Source organism: Cnephaeus nilssonii (assembly GCF_951640355.1).
Source record: "Cnephaeus nilssonii genome assembly, chromosome: 4".
Taxonomy (NCBI): domain Eukaryota; kingdom Metazoa; phylum Chordata; class Mammalia; order Chiroptera; family Vespertilionidae; genus Cnephaeus; species Cnephaeus nilssonii.
Window position 1 is genome coordinate 80,499,759 of NC_137075.1, and position 12,386 is coordinate 80,512,144.

Below are 12,386 nucleotides of genomic sequence, written 5' to 3' on the forward strand. Positions count from 1 at the left end.
TTCTACTTGAATTGAAGAGCTGAACAGCTGGAATGAAACTTGCATAGACTGCAGAAACATGCTAACATGTATCTTTGATCAAGTATTGAGCTCACATGAAGAATATATTGTGGCTTATTAGGATAGTGGTTCAAAATAATGTCCATAAAACATACCACTACATAGATTTATTTTAGGATGTTCTTAAATTTTAAGAGTCACTTGAAGTTGTTTTCCTACAAGTCAGTTCTGTTTGAGATGTATAGGATTGAAAAAAATAATTCTGATTATATTCTGAAATGTTTGGATACAAATTTTAACTACATATTTTAAGGAGTTGGAATGTATTTAAAAGTGGTGAATTTTGAAATTTGCTAGTGGTTTGGAAAAACGTGTGTTCCTTGTTTATTTTTTTTTAAGTGCAGTTTATTAGTAGGTTGGTCTGGAGGGGGAGCTAGTGCCAAAGCAAAGCATAGCTTAATATGTTTGAACTTTTAAAATACCCCAAATCAGATTTTTATGACAAGAATAAACATACATTTTATTTTATTTTTTTTAGAGAGACTGGAAAGGAGGGAGGGGGAGAGAGAAAGAAAGAGAAACATTGATGTAAGAGAGATGCATTGATTAGTCGCCTCCCACATGCACCTCTGACCTGGGCGGGGATTCAACCTAGATATCAGCTCTTGAGTGGGAATTGAACCCATGACCCTTCGGTGCAAGTGCCCGTGTTCTAACCATGGAGCAACACTGGCCAGGGTGAATCATACATTTTTATTGAAAATAGTAAGGGAATTGATATGGCATATATCTGTACATAGTTGTTTGTGGAGTATATATATTGTGTATTACAAATTAGTTAAAATATCTTTTCGTGATCTGAAATAATGGAAAGTTTAATGTTTAAGGTTTGTTGAATTTCTCATTTAAAATCTCTTAAAAATATGTCCCAAACTTAGAGTGTGTGATAGTAGTTTCTTAACCTTCTTGTGCAGTCATCAGAAGGGAAGGAGTATATCTTGACTCTTTGTGCATGTTACATGTTCTTAAATTTTTTCATTGTACTATATACAGTCTTAAATGTCGAAAAAGCTTCAAGTAGAGTCTTATATGTGCAAAGATATCACTTAAGTAGTAACATAGATATTTATCAAAAGTAGGGGTACTTTCAATAAAGAAATAGATCCTTGAGACATCTGTAGAGCAAGGATCCCAAGATCACTTATTAACCTCTGTCTCCTGAAATATATAGAGCAGTGAGTCCAGCTGATCTACTAAATTCACGTTGTGCCTTTGAATATGAAGCAGTTTCTTTCTTTTTTTTTTTTTTATCTATGGTACTTTATTTAGATGTTTCACCATTCACATTCTTCAAATTATAGGCTACAAATTGGTAATGTGTATATTAAAATCATTAGAATATTTAGTTTCTGAGGATAGTGGTTGAGCTGTGTGTTCTCCATTACTCTTCATTATGTAAATAGAATCTCAATGCTGATAAAATAAAAAAATAGATTCTTTGAAAGGAATGATAATATCTGTAAGAGAATAGTGAGGTGTTTACCATACTTAAGGGGTTAATGCTATAAATTAAACAGTTTTATGAGACATGCCAGAATATTTTTATGTAACTTTTATAATGACTTTATTTTTTGGTGCCGAATCCCAGGAATGAACCATTACCATTTTAATTGTTATTTTTGATTTAGTAAAAACTGCATTTAGTAAATCTCTTGGTTTAATTAAATGGTAAATCATACTTTAGCACATTTATAAAAAGTAAGAGTCTCCATTTATAATCATAAGAGTAAATATAAACATGTAAATAAATTTATTTTCTAAAAATGAAAACAAAACTAAGATTTTTAAACAACTCGGAAACCAAAGATGTTACTATTATAGTACTTTTATAACCTGCATCAATACTGACCCTTTGGTACTTTTCAGCTGAGATACCTACTTTGTCTTCTATTGTCAATAGTAGTATAGTGAGGGTAGCATTTAGAGGACCAATACAAGATTTCCTTTTAAAAGATTTTCTGCTTATATTTCTTTTTTAAAAAAATATATCTTTATTGATTTTTAGAGACAGAGGAAGGGAGAGGAAGAAAGAAATGAAAACATCAATGAGAGAGAAACAGAACAGCTGCCTCTTGCATGCTCCTCACCAGGGATTGAGCACGAAACCCCGGGCATGTGCCCTGACTGGGAATTGAACCAGTGGCCTCTTGGTGCATGGGTGGACTCTCAACCACTGAGCTACACCGGCTGGGCTGGCTTATATTTCTTTACCATAAAGTATGTGATTTCATTTTTGCAATTTGAATTGTTATTAAATTGTAGTTTGTTATAATGAGATATTAAGCATGTTTAAAAGTAAAAGATATTTACAAATGATATTTTTGAAAACCTTTAAAAAATTCCCAATATAAGAAAATTATATAGGAATATATATACACTTAAGATGTATTTTTTTAACAGATTAGTCTCAAGTCTCAACCTTACTTTCTCTTTATGTTCTATTCTCATGCCTACATCTTCCCTTCAACCACCCTCCATCATCCCACAGTTTCTCTTTGGAGTAATTAAGAATCAAACCAGTGAAATGAACTATATCACTTCCCTGACATAGATTTTTCTTCCGTGATTAAATAACTTTATATCAATCTGTACAGTATTCTAAACATATAGCCCGTATAAACTTTATATGATACTGTACTTTTTTTTTTTAATAGAAGAAGAGCAAATAGGGCTGATGGGATTATATCATGTATTTCAATATAAGAGTTACTTATCTATATATATAAAAGGCTAATATCCTAAGTGTCTGTCCGGGTAATGACATCACGTAGCAACGCCCGGCTTCCTCTCCCTAGAGTCTAGCCTCCTTGCAGTTTCTTTAGCCAAGGAATACGACTTGCTTTATAGCCAGGTGGAAACATTTTACACTTTAACCAAATGTCTGTGAAGTGCCCATGCCTCATCTCATTTGATCCTCACAGAAGTCCTGGAGTAGGTAGAGAGGAGACTTGGTGGAATCCTATTTTCTTTTCATTAGCTTGAAAATGGAGATTTAGAAAGTTTAGAAACTTGACCCTACTGAAAAGAAGAAATGGTGGATCTTGAAAATGACTTTAGGTTTTCTCACTGCGCAGATTATAGTCAAACACTGCTGCAGTTAAATATTTTACCCTTTGTTCTCCCTGCATGATCTACAATAATAATCCGCTTCATGTTGATATTTACTGCTGTGTTGCTGACAGTTACCTGAAAGAGAAGTTGGGGTGCTTCACTAGGCTGGAAAAAGTTTTGCTAAATCAGAAAGCAGGTCTAATTAAGCAAGTTTACTCTATAATATAAAAGGCTAAGTTGTCTCCCACATGCGCAACACATATAAAGGTCTCCCTGGCACCATTCACATGCATGTGTTTCCCTCTGTCATTGTTGATTGTGAATTTGGTAGACACTTCTATTATAGAGAAAGGGCAAATAGCGATATTAAAATATTTCTTCTAATTAATTTTCTTTCAATGTGCATGAATTGGTGTACCGGGCCACTAGTACTCTTTATAAAAAGCAGAGCTAGCCCTAGCCGGTTTGGATAGAGCATCAGCCTATGAACTGAAGGGCCCCGGGTTGGATTCTGGTAAAGGGCACATGCCCAGGTTGTGGGCTTGATACCCGGTAAGGGGTGTGCAAGAGGCAGCCAATCAATGATTCTCTCTCATCATTGATGTTTCTATTTCTCTCTCCTTCTCCTTTCCTCTCTGAAATCAATAAAAATATATTAGAAAACAAAACAAAACAGCAGAGCTATAGCATTACTTTCATTTAAATTTTCTTTTAAAAAGATGTAATTTGCCACCCTGGCCAGTGTTCTCAGTGGTTAGAGCATCAGTCCTTGCACCAAAGGGTTTTGGGTTTGATTCCTGGTCAAGGGAACATAACTGGGTGGCAGGTTCCATCTCCACCCCAGTTGGGGCTCGTGTAGGAGGCAACCAGTTCATGTCTCTCTTTCACATTGATGTTTCTCTCCTCCTCTTTCTCCCCCCTTCTCCCTTCCCTTCCACTCTCTCTAAAAGTCAGTAGAAAAAATATCCTTGGGTAAGGATTAACAAAACAAAACAAAATAAAACAAAAATATTTTATTTGCCAAAACCTAATACCTTACTCAGATACTACTTTTAAAGATTACCTTTTGTGATAGAGTATTTTTTTTGGTCAGAAAATGACATGTGAAAGGAAAAGGTTTTGAATTTTAAGGATTTTTATTTTAATTGAAAAATTATACCAGTATGAGGCAAGTACTAATGTAGTTTAAACTTACCTTTGCTATATTATTCTCTTTTCTTTTGTATTGGTTCTATGTTATAACCTCTTTATTGAAGCACTGGAATAAAACTTTTAAGATCACTACTGAGCCCTAGCCCGTTTGGCACAGTGGATAGAGCACTGGCCTGTGGACCAAAGGGTCTGGGGTTCGATTCCAGGTAAGGGCACTTACCTCGGTTGCAGGCTTCTCCCCAACTGGGCCCTGGTCAGGGTGTGTGTAGGAGGCAACCAATCCATGACATTGATATTTCTCTGTCTTTCCCTCTCTCTTCCACTTTCTCTAAAAATCAATGGAAAAATATCCTCGGGTGAGGATGAAAACAAATAAACAAACAAAAGATTACTACTGAAATGCTCCCTATATTTGTTGTATCTTAGAACTTGGGTTTTTCATATTTATTTCTGCAATGGGATTAACTGAAATAATATGAAACATATTTATGTTAAGAAGATCAGACTTGCCTTAGGCTCTACAGCAGCGGTTCTCAACCTGTGGGTTTCGACCGCTAGCAGGGTCGCCTAAGACCATTGGAAAACATAGATATTTACATTATGATTCATTAACAGTAGCAAAAGTACAGTTATGAAGTAGCAACAAAAATAATTTTATGGTTGGGGGTCTCCCTCCCTCCCTCTCTTTTTCTCTCTCATCAGTGAGAAAAACAAAACAAAAAGCCAAAGGGGAAATCTATAATAATAAAAGTGTAATATGCTAATTAGACTGGACATCCTTCTGGATGACCTTCCGGATGAAGCTGGGGCTGTGAGGGAAACGCGGGTCCTGGGTGCCAGAGGGAAGCTGGTGCTGGCAGCAGGGGGAAGGAAGGCCTACACTTGCACAAATTTCATGCATTGGGCCTCTAGTCCTCTCTAATAAAATGGTAATATGCAAATTAACCATCACTCTGCTACATAAGCCACGCCCACCAGCCAAGCCACGCCCACCAGCCAATCAGGGCGAGTATGCAAATTAACCCCAATCCAAGATGGCTGCAGCCACAGAGAGCAAGGTTTCCCAGGTAACAGAGCAAGCCAAGCTTTCCATAGCCGTTGCAGGCCTAAGCCTCCACTCAAGCTACAAAGTTTCAATTATAGAAGGTAAACAAATTCAAACAAATGGTGGCAGAATGGAGCTTGAGAGAGCCGGCCAGGGTTGCCGGCGGCAACAGGGGAAGCAAAGCTTTCCGCACACCCTGGCCCGGCTCACCCGCTTAAGGCTACAAAGTTTCAATTGTAGAAGGTGAATTAACTGCCACAGAGATGGCTGCCGCCCCGGAGGGAGCAGCAGGCTTGGCTCTGCTCCAGGCTACAAAGTTTCAGTTGTAGAAGGAAAATAAATTCCAGATACCAGGGCCTCCCCTTGGGTTGCCAGGGGGCATGGCCGGCCTGCAAACCACCACAGGCCCCTCGCTCAGGCCGCCCCACACCCCAAGGAAACCCCCACCCTTATCTGTGACACCCTTCAGGGCAAACCAGCTGGCCCCCACCCGTGCACCAGGCCTCTATCCTATCTAATAAAAGAGTAATATAGCCGAAACCGGTTTGGCTCAGTGGATAGAGCGTCGGCCTGTGGACTGAAGGGTCCCGAGTTCGATTCCGGTCAAGGGCATGTACCTTGGTTGCGGGCACATCCCCAGTGGGGGATGTGCAGGAGGCAGCTGATTGATGTTTCTCTCTCATCAATGTTTCTAACTCTCTATCCCTCTCCCTTCCTCTCTGTAAAAAATCAATAAAATATATTAAAAAAAAAAGAGTAATATACAGATTGATCATCACTGCAACACACAATATAGCTGCCCCCATGTGGTCAAAGATCCTGCCCCCATGTGGACACAAGATGGCCACCACAAGATGGCCAGCAGGAGAGGGCAGTTGGGAGGCACCCGGCCTGCAAGGGAGGGCAGTTGTGAGGGACCAGGCTTGCAAGGGAGGGCAGTTGGAGGTGATCAACCCTGCAGGAGAGGGCAGTTAGGGGTGACCAGGCTGGCAGAGGAGGGAAGTTGGGGGCAAACAGGCTGGCAGGGGAGCAGTTAAGCATCAACCAGGCTGGCAGCGGAATGGTTAGGGGGTGATCAGGCTGGCAGGCAGAAGCGGTTAGTGGCAATCAGGAAGGCAGGCAGGCAAGCAGTTGGGAGCCAGCAGTCCTGGATTGTGAGAGGGATGTCCGACTGCCCGTTTAGGCCCGATCCTGGTGGGATCGGGCCTAAACGGGCAGTCAGACATACCTCCAGGAGTTCCAGATTGGAGAGAGTACAGGCTGGGCTGAGGGACAACCCCCTGCCGTGCACGAATTTCGTGCACCGGGCTTCTAGTCAATAATAAGAGACAAAATCACACTTAACAGTTTTTCTTGTCATAGTCTTGATGAGCAGTTAGTGTAAATAAAGTTCATGTTATAAAGCAGAGATTTTCAACCTTTTCATCTCATGGTACACATAAACTACTAAAATTCTGCAGTACACCAAAAAATACATTTTTTTACTGATCTGACAAAAAGAAAGAGGTATAATTTTGATTGATTCACACCTGATGGCTATTGTTGTGTTGGCTGTTGTCATTTTTTAAATTTGACAATTTAAGGGAAAAGAGGGCAGTGCCCCTGACTAAATGTGCAGGTATTGCATGTTTTAAAAATTTTTGTGGCACACCAGTTGAAAATTGATATTAGATGTAAATGGGGAAAGCTAATGTTTATTTTAGAATCTTGAGTTGAGATATATTACATGATATGAACTTTAAATGCTATAACTTTCTGATTATAAATAAATAAAAGAAAAATGAAAATGGGAGATTCTTCTGTTTGATTTATCTCAAAAATACTGTATAACTAAAACAAACCTGTTTTGTGTCTATGTAAATCTTATTCAATCAAGACTGTTAATGAACCATGAATGAATTTTAAATTTTTACTAATGTTGTGGCTGGTTATTTATATCATATCCCCTAAATGAGATATCAAATCTCATTAATACCTAGAGCCAGAATAAATTTGCCTTACTAAAAACAATATTTACAGACTATCAAATTGTAAAAGCATACCAGAGTTATTAAATAATGTAAATCAACATTTCATAAGCTAGTTTTTAAAATCTTTTTTATAACTATCCTATCTAATAAAGAGGGAATATGCAAATTGACCATCATGCCGTTGCAAAGATGGTGGTGCCCACAGAAATAGGGAGGGAATATGTTAATTGACTGCCACACCCTCAAAGATGGTAGCGCCCACAGCCACAAGATGGCGGTGCCGAATCCCCTCAGCCCCGCCGGGGCGGCAGGCGCGCGGTACGGCCAGGCCCGCCCCCAGGTGGGTCTGGCCGCTCCATGTGCCTGCCTCTGGAGTGCCCCCATCCCCTCAGTCCCCCAGCTCCCCAGCTGCCCAGGGCTGGCCCGAGGCACAGCCAAGCCTCGGATGTCAGCTGCCTAGAGGATGCCCGAGACACAGGCAAGCCTCGGATTGTGGCTGCCCAGCCACCTAGGGCTGGCCTGAGGTGCATGCAAGCCTCAGATGGTGGCTGCCCAGCAGCCCAGGGCCGCCCGAGGCTCAGGTAACCAGGGCTAGCCGAGGCTTGTGCTGCCGGCAGTGGCAGCAGCAGAGGTGTGATGGAGGCGTCACCTTCCCCTGATTGCCAGGTCGCCTCCCGCCCCTGAGGGCTCCCAGACTGTGAGAGGGGGCAGGCCGGGCTGAGGAACCACCCCTCCAGTGCATGAATTTTCATGTATCAGGCCTCTAGTAAAAATATAATTGATTATAATATCTTGATTGGTGGTAAAGGTGGAAAATATAATTTGTAGCTTTTATATTATTCTAGAGGCCCGGTGCACGAAATTCGTGCATGGGGTGGTGTCCCTCAGCCCAGCCTGCACCCTCTCCAATCTGGGACCTCTTGAGGGATGTCTGACCACCCATTTAGGCCCTATCACGGTGGCCTAAACGGGCGGTTGGACATCCCTCTCACAATTCAGGACTGCTGGCTCCCAACTGCTCGCCTGCCTCTGCCTGATTGCCCCTAACCGCTTCTGCCTGCCAGCCTGATCACCCCCTAAACACTCCATTTCCAGCCTGATCGACGCCTAACTGTTCCCCAGCCGGCCCGATTGCCCCTAACTGCCCTCCCCTGCTGGCCTGGTCACCCCTAACTGCCCTCCCCTGCCAGTCTGGTCACCCCTAAATGCCCTCCTCTGCTGGCCTGGTTACCTCTAACTGCCCTCCCCTGCAGGCCTGGCCCCCCCAACTGCCTTCCCCTGCAGGCCTAGTCCCCCCCAACTGCCCTCCCCTGCAGGCCTGGGTCCCCCCCAACCATCCTTCCCTGCAGGCCTGGTCCACCCACAACTGCCCTCCCCTGCTGGACTGGTCTCCCCCAACTGCCCTCCTCTGTTGGCCCGGTCACCCCTAACTGCACTCCCTGCTGGCCTGATCGCCCACAACTGCCCTCCCCTGCAGGCCTGGTCCCCTCCAACTGCCCTCCCCTGCAGGTCTGGTACCCCCCAACTGCCCTCCCCTGCAGGCCTGGGTCCCCCCCAGCTGCCCTCCCCTGCAGGCCTGGTATCCCCAACTGCCCTCCCCTGCAGGCCTGGGTCCCCCCCAACTGCCCTTCCCTGCAGGCCTGGTTCCTCCCAAATGCTCTCCCCTGTAGGCCTGGTCCCCCCAACTACCTACAACTTCCCTCCCCTGCCAGCCATCTGGTGGTTGGCCATCTTGTGTCCACATGGGGGCGGCCATCTTGTGTCTTGGAGTGATGGTCAATTTGCATATTACTCTTTTATTAGATAGGATCCATTCTTGCAGACCTCAGCTATGCTTGGGGTAGTCAGTGAGGGGAGGAAGATTGAGAGAGGCAGAGGATTGTACTGGCTGATGAACATGCCTTATTTGGAGGTGAGGGAGATTCTTTAGTTTTTCTCTCTCCTTCCACATTCTTTTTCTACCTGTTTGTCATCTTTCCTCTCCCAGCAGTGGTAGCAAATGTGGAAGTTGACCATCTTTATAGGATTTTTTTTCTTAGAGTTCATAGAACATGTCCTGGTAAAACATTAGCTTTTTATATTACAATATATTTATTCTAATGGTTTTATTTCCTATGGAGGCAGTAGGCAAGAGACTAGAAGAACCACAGTAGGTATAGGGTTAAAAATTTTTTTTTTGCAAGAAGGGGTTAAGGTGGGAGTGGAGAATGCGCACTGGGTCCTTTGTCATTTTTTCAGCATGCTTTTAAAAAAATTAATTTAGAGAGAGAGGAAGGGAGAAAGAGAGAGAGATAGAAACATTGATTGGTTGCCTCCTGCAGTTCCCCTTCTGGGGATCGAGCCTGAAACCTGCATGTACCCTGACTGGTGACCTTTTGGTGCATGGAACGATGCTCTACCAACTGAGCCACACCACTGGGCAGGGGGTAATATTACTTATTAAAAGAAAGATTTTGTACCTCAATATAAAAAGGGGTATGGGAGATGTTGGCTCATTGTTAAGGTGCCTGCATCACTCACATTATGTTCTACTTAATATTTTTTGTTGTTCACTTAATATTTAATGTTATAATCCCCTCTTCCAATGTCCTGGAATGCATTCTCTTTCCTCTAGTGTTATTTCTGTCTTCATCTATGGAGTTTCTGACTGTAAGGAATTGGTTTTTAGAACCAATTAGGAAGGTGGTAATTGAAATTATTAAGGTCAAAAGGTCCCTTAGAACATCTCTTCACTTTCTTCTGTGCCTCATTACAATAATATAATGTAAAAAAAAAAAAAATACTGGCCAGTGTGGTTAGAGAGCCCGCACACTGAAGGGTCGTGTGTTTGATTCCTAGTCAAGGGCACATACTTGGGTTGCAGGTATGATCCCCAGCCTGGTCAGGGCGTGTGCAGGAGGCAACCAATCGATGTGTTTCTCTCATATCTATGTTTTTCTCTCTCTTCCTCTCTTTTTCCCTCCCTCCTTCCCTCCCTCCCCCTCCCTCCTCATCCCTCCTTCCCTCTCTCCCTTCCTCCCTCCCTATCTTAAAAAAAAGCAGTGGAAAAATATCCTCCAGGTGAAGATTAAAAAAAAAAATACTGTCTTTGATGAGAACTAATTCCTGAAGTAAAATTAATAACAATGTTTTCCAATCATGGGAGTATTCGCAGGTTTAAGCCAGTTATTGTGAAAACTTCACAAGGAGAAAGCATGTATCTGATAATTAGGCCCCCTAATCATTTGGGATCTGACTGATTCAATTGCTCTAGGACATGGAATTGTACTTGTACATGAAAGAGAGATATATTCAATAGAGATTGTTATATTTTTCATGCCTTGGTTTCTTTGAATAACTACTTAATTCATACAGTTAACAAATGTCAAAAGATTGTAATTTTGAGAAAACCTGTTTAAAATTAGAGTTTAAGGGTAAACATTTTGCTTTCTTTTTAATAAGGTTTAGTGAAACTCTAGGGCTTAGGAAGGTGGTAATTGAAATTATTAAGGTCAAAAGGTCCCTTAGCCTTGGTAAACTGAACCTCAGCAGTATGAGAAATGTACATCCTGCTTCCTCTGACATAGTTACAGATATCTGGGCCTCCATTAATTAAAACTCTGTTTATTTTAAGGTCCAAACATAGAAGTATCAACTTGGTACTTCTCATAGGTAGGTGTAAAGCATTCATAGGATGAGAGACAATGTTATTTTTAGTTGGTAAGTAAACAAAGAATATACTGTCAGTGCTGAGTAAGCTGGAGATGTATGCTTACTAAGGTTGCAAAAATAATAACTAAAGAAACTTGCTAATATGCAATTAGGAATAGTTCCTCTTAATAAAAGACTCTATTAGTGTTTAAAATTATAATGGCATAAAGATATCATGAAAATGAAATAACCAAGGAATTTTGTTTTGGAGTAATTTGTCAGACCAGATAACAGATAAAAGGGCATATCTTCTATAACTTACTTAGAGAGGTACAGATATTACATAAAAGGAAATAATGATCAATATCTAAAGTATTTCATAGGAATTTTGCAAATTTCCTATGTGTATGTATATTTGTGTCAGACCTGTCACTTCTATTTCCATGGAAAATGTAAGGTTGGAAGGTAAGATACTTAACTTTTGGAAATTCTGAAGGGAAAATGATCTGAAGTTTGGAAAAAAACTGGTTTTCTTGTGTTTTAGTGATACTTTGACATATTCTGAGTTCTACAGGCTTAACATTAAAATCTGAGTTCCTTCTTAGGATTTTTAAAAAATAGTTTTATTAAAGTATAATTTACATACCATAACATTCACAGTTCAAGTTTTAATAAATTTATATAGTTGTGCAACAATTATCACAATCCAATTTTGAAATACTTTCATCCTTGAGAAAGCTCCCTCTTGCCAGTTTGCCCAATCCCTGCTTCTATCCTCAGCCTAGGCAACCACTGATCTGTTTTTTGCCTCTATAGTTTTGCCATTTCTAGAAACTTGATATTAATGGAATCATACAATATGTAGTCTTTTGTATCTGGCTCCTTTCATTTAGCATAATCCTGTTTAGTAATTTGAATGAATGGATAAGGTAGAAAACTTAGAATCAGGAGACTTGGATACTAGTGTTGGCTTTGCCATCAAATGTATGAACTTGGGTAAGCCACTTGCCCCTCTGGGCCTCTGCTTCTTTCTTCATAAAATGAATAATTTTGATTTTCTTCTATTCCAATTTTCAGCTGGGTAGATACTCACTGACTTTTTCCTAGAATGTATTTTAACTCTTCCCTTAAAAACAGTCACTATGTTGTGTTTTTTGTTCTGAGTAAAAAACGAGGTGTATGGTCTAATAGATAATTCAACAATGGACAAAGTTGGGATTGTTTTGAGGAATCAAGATGGCTAATTAATGTTTTCATTGAGCATTTCTTAGTTTCTGTGCAGAACTTTGAGAATAGAGAAAATCTTAAATGCTGAGTTAATAATAAATATTTTTGAAGAGAATAAAGGCCAAGTTGAATACTTCTCAGAGGTAGGGCTTCAAAAACGATTGAAGCTTCTTATGAACATAAGAAAAGACTATGCTTTTTAGTTTTGCTTTTTCTGTTTGTTTTGGGAGTAGAAGGTCGGTTGAACTGAT

The 12,386-nt window shown here is 40.9% G+C and overlaps 1 protein-coding gene across 5 annotated transcripts in view; it reads left to right on the forward strand.

The window, feature by feature from the left end:
- FUT8 (fucosyltransferase 8) overlaps window positions 1-12,386 on the forward strand; it is a 216,763-nt gene that overhangs the window by 3,949 nt on the left and 200,428 nt on the right. The gene's annotated exons all lie outside the window — the stretch shown is intronic.